The sequence below is a fragment of the Schistocerca piceifrons genome, chromosome 7 (genome assembly GCF_021461385.2).
Source record: "Schistocerca piceifrons isolate TAMUIC-IGC-003096 chromosome 7, iqSchPice1.1, whole genome shotgun sequence".
Classification (NCBI taxonomy): domain Eukaryota; kingdom Metazoa; phylum Arthropoda; class Insecta; order Orthoptera; family Acrididae; genus Schistocerca; species Schistocerca piceifrons.
This window is the reverse complement of record NC_060144.1, coordinates 403,056,008-403,066,439: the sequence shown is the minus strand read 5'-3', so window position 1 is coordinate 403,066,439 and position 10,432 is coordinate 403,056,008.

Below are 10,432 nucleotides of genomic sequence, written 5' to 3'. Positions count from 1 at the left end.
AAGAAAACCTGTTCTAAGGCCTATAAACAAACAGAAGACACTCTAATGGGCTAGAAAACATATTAATTGGACATCGGAAGAGTGGACGAAGGTGTTATTCGCCGATGAATCGAAGTTCTAGATTTTTGGAACCAGAAGGAGAATATTTCTTCGCCGATTTGTAGGGGAGAGAGTAGCCCAGCAGTTTTCTACCTATATTTGAACGCGGTGGAGGTTCTGTTATGGACTGGGATGTTTTGACGGAGACAGAACTGGCGACATTGGGAAAATAGGATGTATGTATCAGAAGCAGTACTACCGCATACTTCAGTATCATGCAGTACGAAGTGGATTGCGCAGAGTAGGGAAAGGGTTTACCTTAGTACAGGATAATGACCCAAAACATAGGTCGGCCTACTGTACGAACTACATTGCATCAAAGGGAAAACAGAAAGTACTAAATGATATGGTATTGCCATCCCAAAGCCCCGATTGTAATCCCATGGAAATGGTCTGGGATGAAGTGAACAGACGTACCAGGGAAGTTAATATATCCAGCAAGGAACATATCTGGAATATTGTTAAGGGTGTGTGGAATCACATAGTCACGATACCTACAAGAACTGATTGACCGCATGCCTCGAGTTTGTGAGGCACTCATTAAATTCAAAGGAGGATACGTTGATGGAAGTAAAATATGATTGTGGATGTATTATATACGTGGAAGGTAATATAATTATATTTTGTGAGAAATAACGTTTGATTTGTTACAAATCCGAAATAACAGGGTGTATTGAAATTGAGCGGTAGTGTATTCGGACTGAGCATTATGTTCAAGGATTCTGCATCAAACCAAAGTTAGGCATATTGAGCTGTAATTTTTGCGGGTCCGTTCTTTTACTCTTCTTATATAATGGAGTCACCAGTGCTTCCGGCGTTACACGGTGATGCCAATGAAGAATCCACGCCATTACGTTCCAGTGCAGGTAGCTTATCTTGCAAAACTGAATTGGGAGTTCATCCGCACCAAGTGATTTATTTGCTTTCAAATCTTTCAGTTGATTCCCTACGCCAGGGATGCTTATTACTATGTAGTCCATACGAAAGTCTGTCCGATGGTCAAAATGGTCAAAATGGTTCAAATGGCTCTGAGCACTATGGGACTTAACTTCTGAGGTCATCAGTCCCCTAGAACTTAGAACTACTTAAACCTAACTAACCTAAGGACATCACACACATCCATGCCCGAGGCAGGATTCGAACCTGCGACCGTAGCGGTCGCATGGTTCCAGATTGTAGCGCCTAGAACTGCTCGGCCACCCGGGTCGGCTGTCCGATAGTCAAATGACAGCATGTTTGCACGATTCTCCTGAGTGAACGATTTTTTGAACGTAAAATTTAAAACTTCAGCTTTCGTTTTGCTGTCTTCAGCTGCCACACCAGACCGGTTCACAATGTACTGAATGGAAGCTTCAGATCCGCTTAGCGATTTTACATCGGACCAGAATTTTCTCCGGTTCTCTGCCAGATCTTCTGCTAGGGTGTGACAGTGGTAGTTGCATGCTTCGCGCACAAATCTTTTCACAGACTCAACGAATCTCTCTCAACCTTCGCTTGTCATCATTCGTGCGTTCTGTTTTGAACCATGAGTGCAACAGACTCTGCTCCCTTAGCACCTTCCGAAATTCATTATTAAACGATGGTGCATCTTTCCCCGTCGGTTATTCACTTATTAGGCACATAGCTCTACAGACCTCGATTTACAGTCTGCTTGAACTTTGTCCATAATTCCTCTATATCCATCGCTGGAACTAAGTGATGTCAATTCGTTAAATGAGATGCTAACAACTGCTTATCTGCTCTATCTAGCACAAACCCTCTCCTAGCCCTCTTGACTGATTTTTGAAAGTTTCCTATATTTGCTATAATGACATCGTGGTCGCTAATCCCCGTTTCTATACTGAAATTGTGGATAAGGTCCGGCCTGTTTGTGACTACAAGGTCAAGATATTACCATTGCGTTTGGGCTGCCGAGCTACTTGCTCAAGGCAGTTTCCAGAAAACAAATAGAAAAAGTATTTCGCATGACTGTCTGTAACCCTGCGCAATGTATCCATCCTCCAACTAGCATTGCATCATCTGGGTATTTTCGTGCTACTGTCCGTAGACTTTCTTTGAACGACTCTAGAACTGTCACAGCGGAATAACACTGTCTTCAGGCCACAAGTGGCCCAACGGGACCATCCGACCGCAGCGTCCTTCTCAACTGAGGATGCGGATAGGAGGGGCGTGTGGTCAGCACTCCGCTCTCCCGGTCTCTACGATGGTTTTCTGTGACCGGAGCCGCTACAATTCGGTCGAGTGGCTCCCCGATTGGCATCACGAGGCTGAGTGCACCCCGAAAAACGGCAACAGCGCATGGCGGCCCGGATGGTAACCCATCCAAGTGCCAGCCACTCAAGACAGCGCTTAACTTCAGTGATCTGACGGGAACCGGTGTATCCACTGCGGCAAGGACGTTGCCACAGCGGAATAGTGGCCGTTAAAAACATCCAACGATGAAAGTGGGTTCACGTACACCTGTTTCACGCGAACAGATGACTTCACTGTCACAAACAACTTCGACCTCAATAGAGAAAATATTTTTGTCAACTGCAATGAACACTCCCCTCCAATGGCCTCTGTCTTTCGGGTATACCTTCCATATCTCGCTAAATATCTGAGCGCTTTCCACCTCAGGTTTCAGCTAACGCCAGCGGACAGGGTAAAATACTGGACTCGTATTCGGTTTTGTTGCGGTTCGAATCCCCGTCCGATCATACAGATTCAAGTTTTACGCGATTTTCGTAAATTACTTAATACAAATTCCGGGATGGTTCCCTTTAAAAGGATATAGCTTTTTTCTTCCCTATATTTTCCCAATCCGAGGTGTGTTGCGTTTCTACATCTACATCCATACTCCGCAAGCCACCTGTCGCTGTGTGGCGGAGGGTACCTTGAGTACCTCTATCGGTTCTCCCTTCTATTCCAGTCTCGTATTGTTCGTGGAAAGGAGGATTGTCTGTATGCTTTTGTGTGGGCTCTAATCTCTCTGATTTTATCCTCATGGTCTCTTCGCGAGATATACGTAGGAGGGAGCAATATACTGCTTGACTCTTCGGTGAAGGTATGTTCTCGAAACTATAACAAAAGCCTGTACCGAGCTACTGAGCGTCTCTCCTGCAGACACTTCCACTGGAGTTTATCATCTCCGTAACGCTTTCGCGATTACTAAATGATCCTGTAACGAAGCGCGCTGCTCTCCGTTGGATCTTCTCTATCTCTTCTATCAACCCTATCTGGTACAGATCCCACACTGGTGAGCAGTATTCAAGCAGTGGGTGAACAAGTGTACTGTAACCTACTTCGTTTGTTTTCGGATTGCATTTCCTTAGGATTCTTCCAATGAATCTGCCTGGCATCTGCTTTACCAACGATCAACTTTATACGATCATTCCATTTTAAGTCACTCCTAATGCGTACTCCCAGATAATTTATGGAATTAACTGCTTCCGGTTGCTGACCTGCTATATTGTAGCTAAATGATAAGGGATCTATCTTTCTATGTATTCGCAGCACATTACACATGTCTACACTGAGATTCAATTGCCATTCCCTGCACCATGCATCAATTCGCTGCAGATCCTCCTGCATTTCAGTACAATTTTCCATTGTTACAACCTCTCGATATACCACAGCGTCATCCGCAAAAAGCCTCAGTGAACTTCCGATGTCATCCACAAGGTCATTTACGTATATTGTGAATTGCAACGGTCCTACGACACTCCCCTGCGGCACACCTGAAATCACTCTTACTTCGGAAGACTTCTCACCATTGAGAATGACATGCTGCGTTCTGTTATCTAGGAACTCTTCAATCCAATCACACAACTGGTCTGATAGTCCATATGCTCTTACTTTGTTTATTAAATGACTGGGGTGGAACTGTATCGAACGCCTTGCGGAAGGCAAGAAACACGGCATCTACCTGTGAACCCGTGTCTATGGCCCTCTGAGTCTCGTGGACGCATAGCTGAGTTTCACACGACCGTCTTTTCGAACCCCATGCTGATTCCTACAGAGTAGATTTCTGGTCTCCAGAAAAGTAATTATACTCGACCATAATACGTGATCCAAAATTCTACAACTGATCGGCGTTAGAGATATAGGCCTATAGTTCTGCATATCTGTTCGACGTCCCTTCTTGAAAACGGGGATGACCTGTGCCCTTTTCCAATCCTTTGGAACGCTACGCTCTTCTAGAGACCTACGGTACACCGCTGCAAGAAGGGGGGCAAGTTCCTTCGTGTACTCTGTGTAAAATAGAACTGGTATCCCATCAGGTTTCTGAAGTGGTCGACTGGATGTTAAACCCTAGTTGTTTTTTTTGTTGATAATGACACAGTAGTAGACGAGTTTTGCTATTTGGGGAGCAAAATAACTAATGATGGTCGAAGTAGAGAGAATATAAAATGGAGACTGGCAATGGCTAGGAAAGCGTTTCTGAAGAAGAGAAATTTAACATCGGGTATAGATTTAAGTGTAAGGAAGTCGTTTCTGAAAATATTTCTTTGGTGACACATGGACGATAAACAGTTTGGACAAGAAGAGAATAGAAGCTTTCGAAATGTGGCACTACAGAAGAATGCTGAAGATTAGATGGGTATATCACATAACTAATGAGGAGGTATTGAACAGAATTGGGGAGAAGAGGAGTTTGTGGCACAACTTGACAAGAAGAAGGGACTGATTGGTAGGACATGTTCTGAGGGATCAAGGGATCACCAATTTAGTATTGGAGGGCAGTGTGGAGGGTAAAAATTGTAGAGGGAGACCAAGAGATGAACACATTAAGCAGATTCAGAAGGATGTAGGTTGCAGTAGGTACTGGGAGGTGAAGAAGCTTGCACAGGATAGAGTAGCATGGAGAGATGCATCAAACCAGTCTCAGGACTGAAGAAGACGACGACGACGACAGTGACAGAACAGTAAATCGGGACATGCTCTCTGTACAAACGGATACATCAAGTAGTAAATTCTTGCTATTTTGAGGATGAGGAGAAAATATTTGAACAGGAATAGCGAAAGCATGGAATGAATTATTTACTCTGCAGCGCAGTGTGCGCTGATACGATGGTACTCTGCAAGTTTTGCGGGAGAACGTCTGTGAAGTTTTGGGAAGTAGGAGATAAGGTTACAGCGAGTTGAAAAAGAGAGGGGGAGATAGTGAGGGTGATAAACCCCTTCCGTGGAAATTTTGTCTCCTTCATACCCTCTGTGTGTTAGCACAGGTGTAGTGTTACTGATGTAATTTGTACTAAGACTGCAGTACACGCGAGGTGTCTGTTTGCTTCCACCGCACTGAGAGGAATGCGCAAGTTCTAATTAATTTTCACCAACCTGCAGTCTTCTATAGTGTTTGTCCCCTCGCAGAAAACAGCACGTAGGTCGTGAATCCGTTATCTTGAGGCTGTAATAAACTCTTAGCGAGGAACTGATATTATACGAATAATAAAATTTTCAATTAGTTTGTTTATACGGGTGTTACTTGGTTTTTATTAGCAGAATATGCGAAACTGCACAACTATATTCCGCTTTAAGAATCGTAAATCATTTCAATTTTTCACACGTTCATAAAAAATAAACAAAACAATGAACTGTTCGTAGGTACAATCAAATTGTTTTCAGTTACATGTCCAAACAACCAGAGAATACCAATGAAATCCTCAGCCGATACCGACCAATGCAGACAAATGTCAGTCATCAGAGACTGCCGAACCAGCTCTAATCTTACAGTCGAATCACTTCACCCGCCGTCCAAGTTAGGAGCGATCCGAAGATCTCCGAAGTGCCTCCTCTGCCTTTTCGTTGTAACTTTCTTTTATAAAATTATTTGTCTCTGTTAATGGTTATACAATGCGTAATGTTTGTCTTAAGGAAAGTTACTGTGTAATATGTTGTTGAGCAAATGGTGCGCTTAATCAGTTTTACTGTAACCCAAATAAATATTAAACAACTCAATCTGGAAAACCAGTATGTAGTGCCTATAATGAAATCAATCCCTCTGAAATTTACTCTCTCGTGAGCACAGAGTTCTATGGCCCTGTGCAATAAACTGATAAAATTCCCTATGCAAATAAAAATGAAATACAGTTTCCTTAGCTCTTGAGTCACAATGGATGTAATCTTGGTATTCTGTTATCTCGACAGTAGGCATACAAAATACTCGGTCCTGGCTCAGCGAAGTGCGATGCCGGCCGTAAAATAGCTTCATACAAAGAATGTCACACGACATGATAGACGATGAGGTACTGATAACAGGATATGCTAAGACTGAATTGCTCATTTCGAAATTTGTATTAAAAATGAAGTTTCTCTTTCACAAAATATAATATGAAACGCTTTACATTAACTTCAAAATAAGTGAATTTCTAAACTGTTCTACAATTCTCATTTACTGACATAGTTAACAATACTTGGATTGTTACATGACAAAAGGTCTGACATCGTTTGACAAAACAGATTCCAAAATTTAAGTTGGCTGTAACAGGATTACAAAACGCACAAACTATTACAAATCGGGCATACCAAATCAACTTATTCATTAAATCTAATGGCAAATACTTAGTTCCTACATTCAAGGGTCAACTGTAAAATTAGCAAAAGCCACATTGCGTTACTACATACTTAAAACTAAATACACAAAATTTCATTACCTTACAAAACTGTATTATGCTGCGTCCTTAGGGCAACAGCTAATTCTCACAGAGACTAGCTTTAAGTCTTACATCCTAACTTTAACGTTGGGCGGGGTGGCCGAGCGGTTCTAGGCTCTACAGTCTGGAACCGCGAGACCGCTACGGTCGCTGGTTCGAATCCTGCCTCGGCGTGGATGTGTGTGATGTCCTTAGGTTAGTTAGGTTTAAGTAGTTCTAAGTTATAGGGGACTGATGACCTCAGAAGTTAAGTCCCATAGTGCTCAGAGCCAGCCTAACTTTAACAGAGTGCAACGGCAACTGCTACTGCGCTTTGCGCGTCCCTACTTATCGATTCAGACCCTCAGGCAACACCTTTGGTTCAGTTGTGTCAAAAATACAATCTCTTCTACATGTGATAACCATTACATGTCATTTTTCACGAAATATTTCAGAAAATCGGGCTCCACGTACAAGTGGACCCCTCACATCGTGCAGCAGCTGTTTACTGTTCTGCTGGTCATGAATACTTCTGAAATAATGGAATGAGGGCCTCCTACTGAGAGAGGCTTTTCCGTGAAAAGCCGATAAATACACTGTTCAGTTTTTCTAATATTAATAACTGAAGATTATCATTTTGGCGCGCAACTTCCGAATGTAGCAGCCAATCGCGGAGAAGGACCGCAATTTAGGCGGTCTTTCTCATGGTAACTGTACCGAACAAACCATCTGTCATGGGTACCCCCACACCACATTATGTGATCTTTCCACTGCTGCCTTCTCAACTGCTCTAAAACGAGTTTCTTGTAGCAGAATATGATGGCTGTAGAGCCAGAAATATTACAAGGTTTTGGCGGAAGTAAGGGTGTGAGGACGAATCGTAAGTCGTACGTGGCACCTCAGTCCGTAGAGGACTTCCCCACGAAAGGCAAGGTCTTGTCTTCGAGTCCCGGTCCAGCACAATTTTAATGTGCCAAGGAGTTCCAGGAATGGTTGAGAGAAGCGAACGATTAACCTTCTGATGTAAGAAAGGAAAACAGAATTTTGGACGTTGGAAAAGATTAGTAATAGTTGTCTCCGAAAGCAACAAAAGTAACCTGTCGGGTAGATGGATGCTTTTTCAGGTTGTGGATAAGCCATCTACTCGGCAACCTGGGCCTCGTTGCGTTGACATGGAAAACTTACGGTTGTTGTTGTGGTCTTCAGTCCAGAGACTGGTTTGATGCAGCTTTCCGTGCTACTATATCGTGTTCATCTCTAAGTAACTATTGCGATCTACATCCTTCTGAATCTAATCTCATCTGTTGGCCTCCATCTACGGTTTTGACCGTCCACGCTGCCCTCCAATGCTAAACTGGCGATCCTCCTTGCCTTTGCCAGTCTAGATTTTATATCCTCTCTACTTCGATCTCCAAATAACAAAACTAATCTACTGCTTTAAGTGTCTCATTTACTAATCTAATTCTCTCAGTACAAGATTTAATTAGATTGCATTCCATTATCCTCATTTTGCTTTTGTTGATGTTCATCTTATAGCCTCCATTCCGTTCAACTGATCTTCCAGGTTCTTTGTTGTCTCTGACAGAATTACAATGTCACCGGCAAACCACAAAGTATTTATTTCTCCTTCGTCGATTTTAATTACTGCTCCAAATTTTTGTTTCCTTTACTGCTTGCTCAATAGATAGACTCAATAACACCGGGGATAGGCTGCAACCCTGTCTCACTCCCTTCCCAACCACTGCTTCCCTTTCATGTCCCTCGACTCTTATAACTGCCATCTGGTTTCTATACAAATTGTAAATAGCCTTTCACTCCCTGTATTTGACCCCTGCCACCTTCAGAATTTGAAAGAAAGTATCCCAGTCAACATTGCCAAAAGCTTTCTCTAGGTCGACAAATACCAGAAACGTAGATTTGCGTTTCCTTAACCTATGTTCTAAGATAAGTCGTCGGGTCAGTATTGCCTCACGTGTTCCAACATTTCTACGGAATCCAAACTGATCTTCCCCGAGGTCGGCATCTACTGATTTTTCCGTTCTTCTGTTAGTTCATGTTAGTATTTTGCAGCCATGACTTATTAAACTGATAGTTCGATAATTTTCACACCTATCAACATCTGCTTTCTTTGGGACTGGAATTATATTCTTCTTGAAGTCTGAGGGTATTTCGCCTGTCTCCTACATCTTGCTCACCAGATGGTAGAGTTTTTTCAGGACTGGCTCTCCCAAGGCTGTCAGTAGTTCTAATGGAATGTTGTCTACTCCTGGGGCCTTGTTTCGACTCAGTTCTTTTAGTGCTCTGTCAAACTCTCCACGCAGTATCGTATCTCCCATTCCATCTTCATCTATATCCTCTTCCATTTCCATAGTATTGTCCTCAAGTACATCGCTCTTATAAAGACCCTCTATATACTCTTTCCACCTTTCTGCTTTCCCTTCTTTGCTTAGAAATGGGTTTCCATCTGAGCTCTTGATATTCATACAAGTGGTTCTCTTTTCTCCTGAGGTCTCTTTAATTTTCCTGTAGGCAGTATGTATCTTACCCCTAGTGATACATGCCCCTACATTCTTACATTGGTCCTCTGGCCATCCTTGCGTAGCCATTTTGCACTTCCTGTCGATTTCATTTTCGAGACGTTTGTGTTCCTTTTTGCCAGCTTCATTTACTGCATTTTTATATTTTCTCCTTCCATCAATTAAATTCAATATGTCTTATGTTACTTTCTACTAGCCCTCGTCTTTTTACGTACTTGATCCTCTGCATGGTATATTACGACTAAGTTTCTTCTGGGATAGTAATATTCTGATTAGCACATCTCTTATATTTGTTGCGAAACTTTTCTTCGAATCCGCAGCCGATATATTCGGATTCCTGCCTGCTGTACGCATGTTCAATTTCACATTGTCGTTTCCGGGTTCGTTATATTCTCAACGAGCTAGCAGAAGCTATGCAGGGCAGTGTCTGCGTACTTACGGCTGCATCATTTCCCGAGAAAATGGCTTTTAGCGTTAATTAGCGAAGCCTGCACGAGGCGCAGCGGAGACGTGTCGGCGCAGAAAATAGCGCCGGCTGTCGGCGTGGCGTGTCTTGTCGTCGTCGCGCGCGCCACGTTCCACGAAGCAGGCGGAGGGAGCGCTTTGGTCACGCGCGCTCCCCAGCATTCCCAGGCACGCTCGCAGCCCACTCACCCCACACACAATGCCAGCTAAGAGAACGAAGCTGGTGGTTCGCAGGACGTCACAACCGGAAAAAGAACAGTTCCGAGTCACCAGACTTCCTACCGGTTGGTGGCGATCAGACTCTTCCTATCCACCTACCCACTTCAGTTTCTCTCTCTCTCTCTCTCTCTCTCTCTCTCTCTCTCTCTCTCTCTGTGTGTGTGTGTGTGTGTGTGTGTGTAGCTCCTTGTGAAGGCATTACTAATCATGGATATAAATTATTTTGCCATGACTTTATTTTGTTTTCTATTTTTTCTTTTGTTCCTACAGGCATATGTAACTATAAAAATGTAAGGTACTATTGTGGTTTTTAAATGTAAAGATGTAATTGTGATTATTTCGCTTGCCAGCGGATAAATGTTTCTTGCTTTGTAACTGTGGAAAAGCTTGTAATTTTTTTAATGTATTATTAACCATATGGTGAGTCCACCTTCCGATTTCACGTGAGTGGGCGCACCGCGGCATTTACACCGCGATTTCGTCTTCGCATTGTTATTG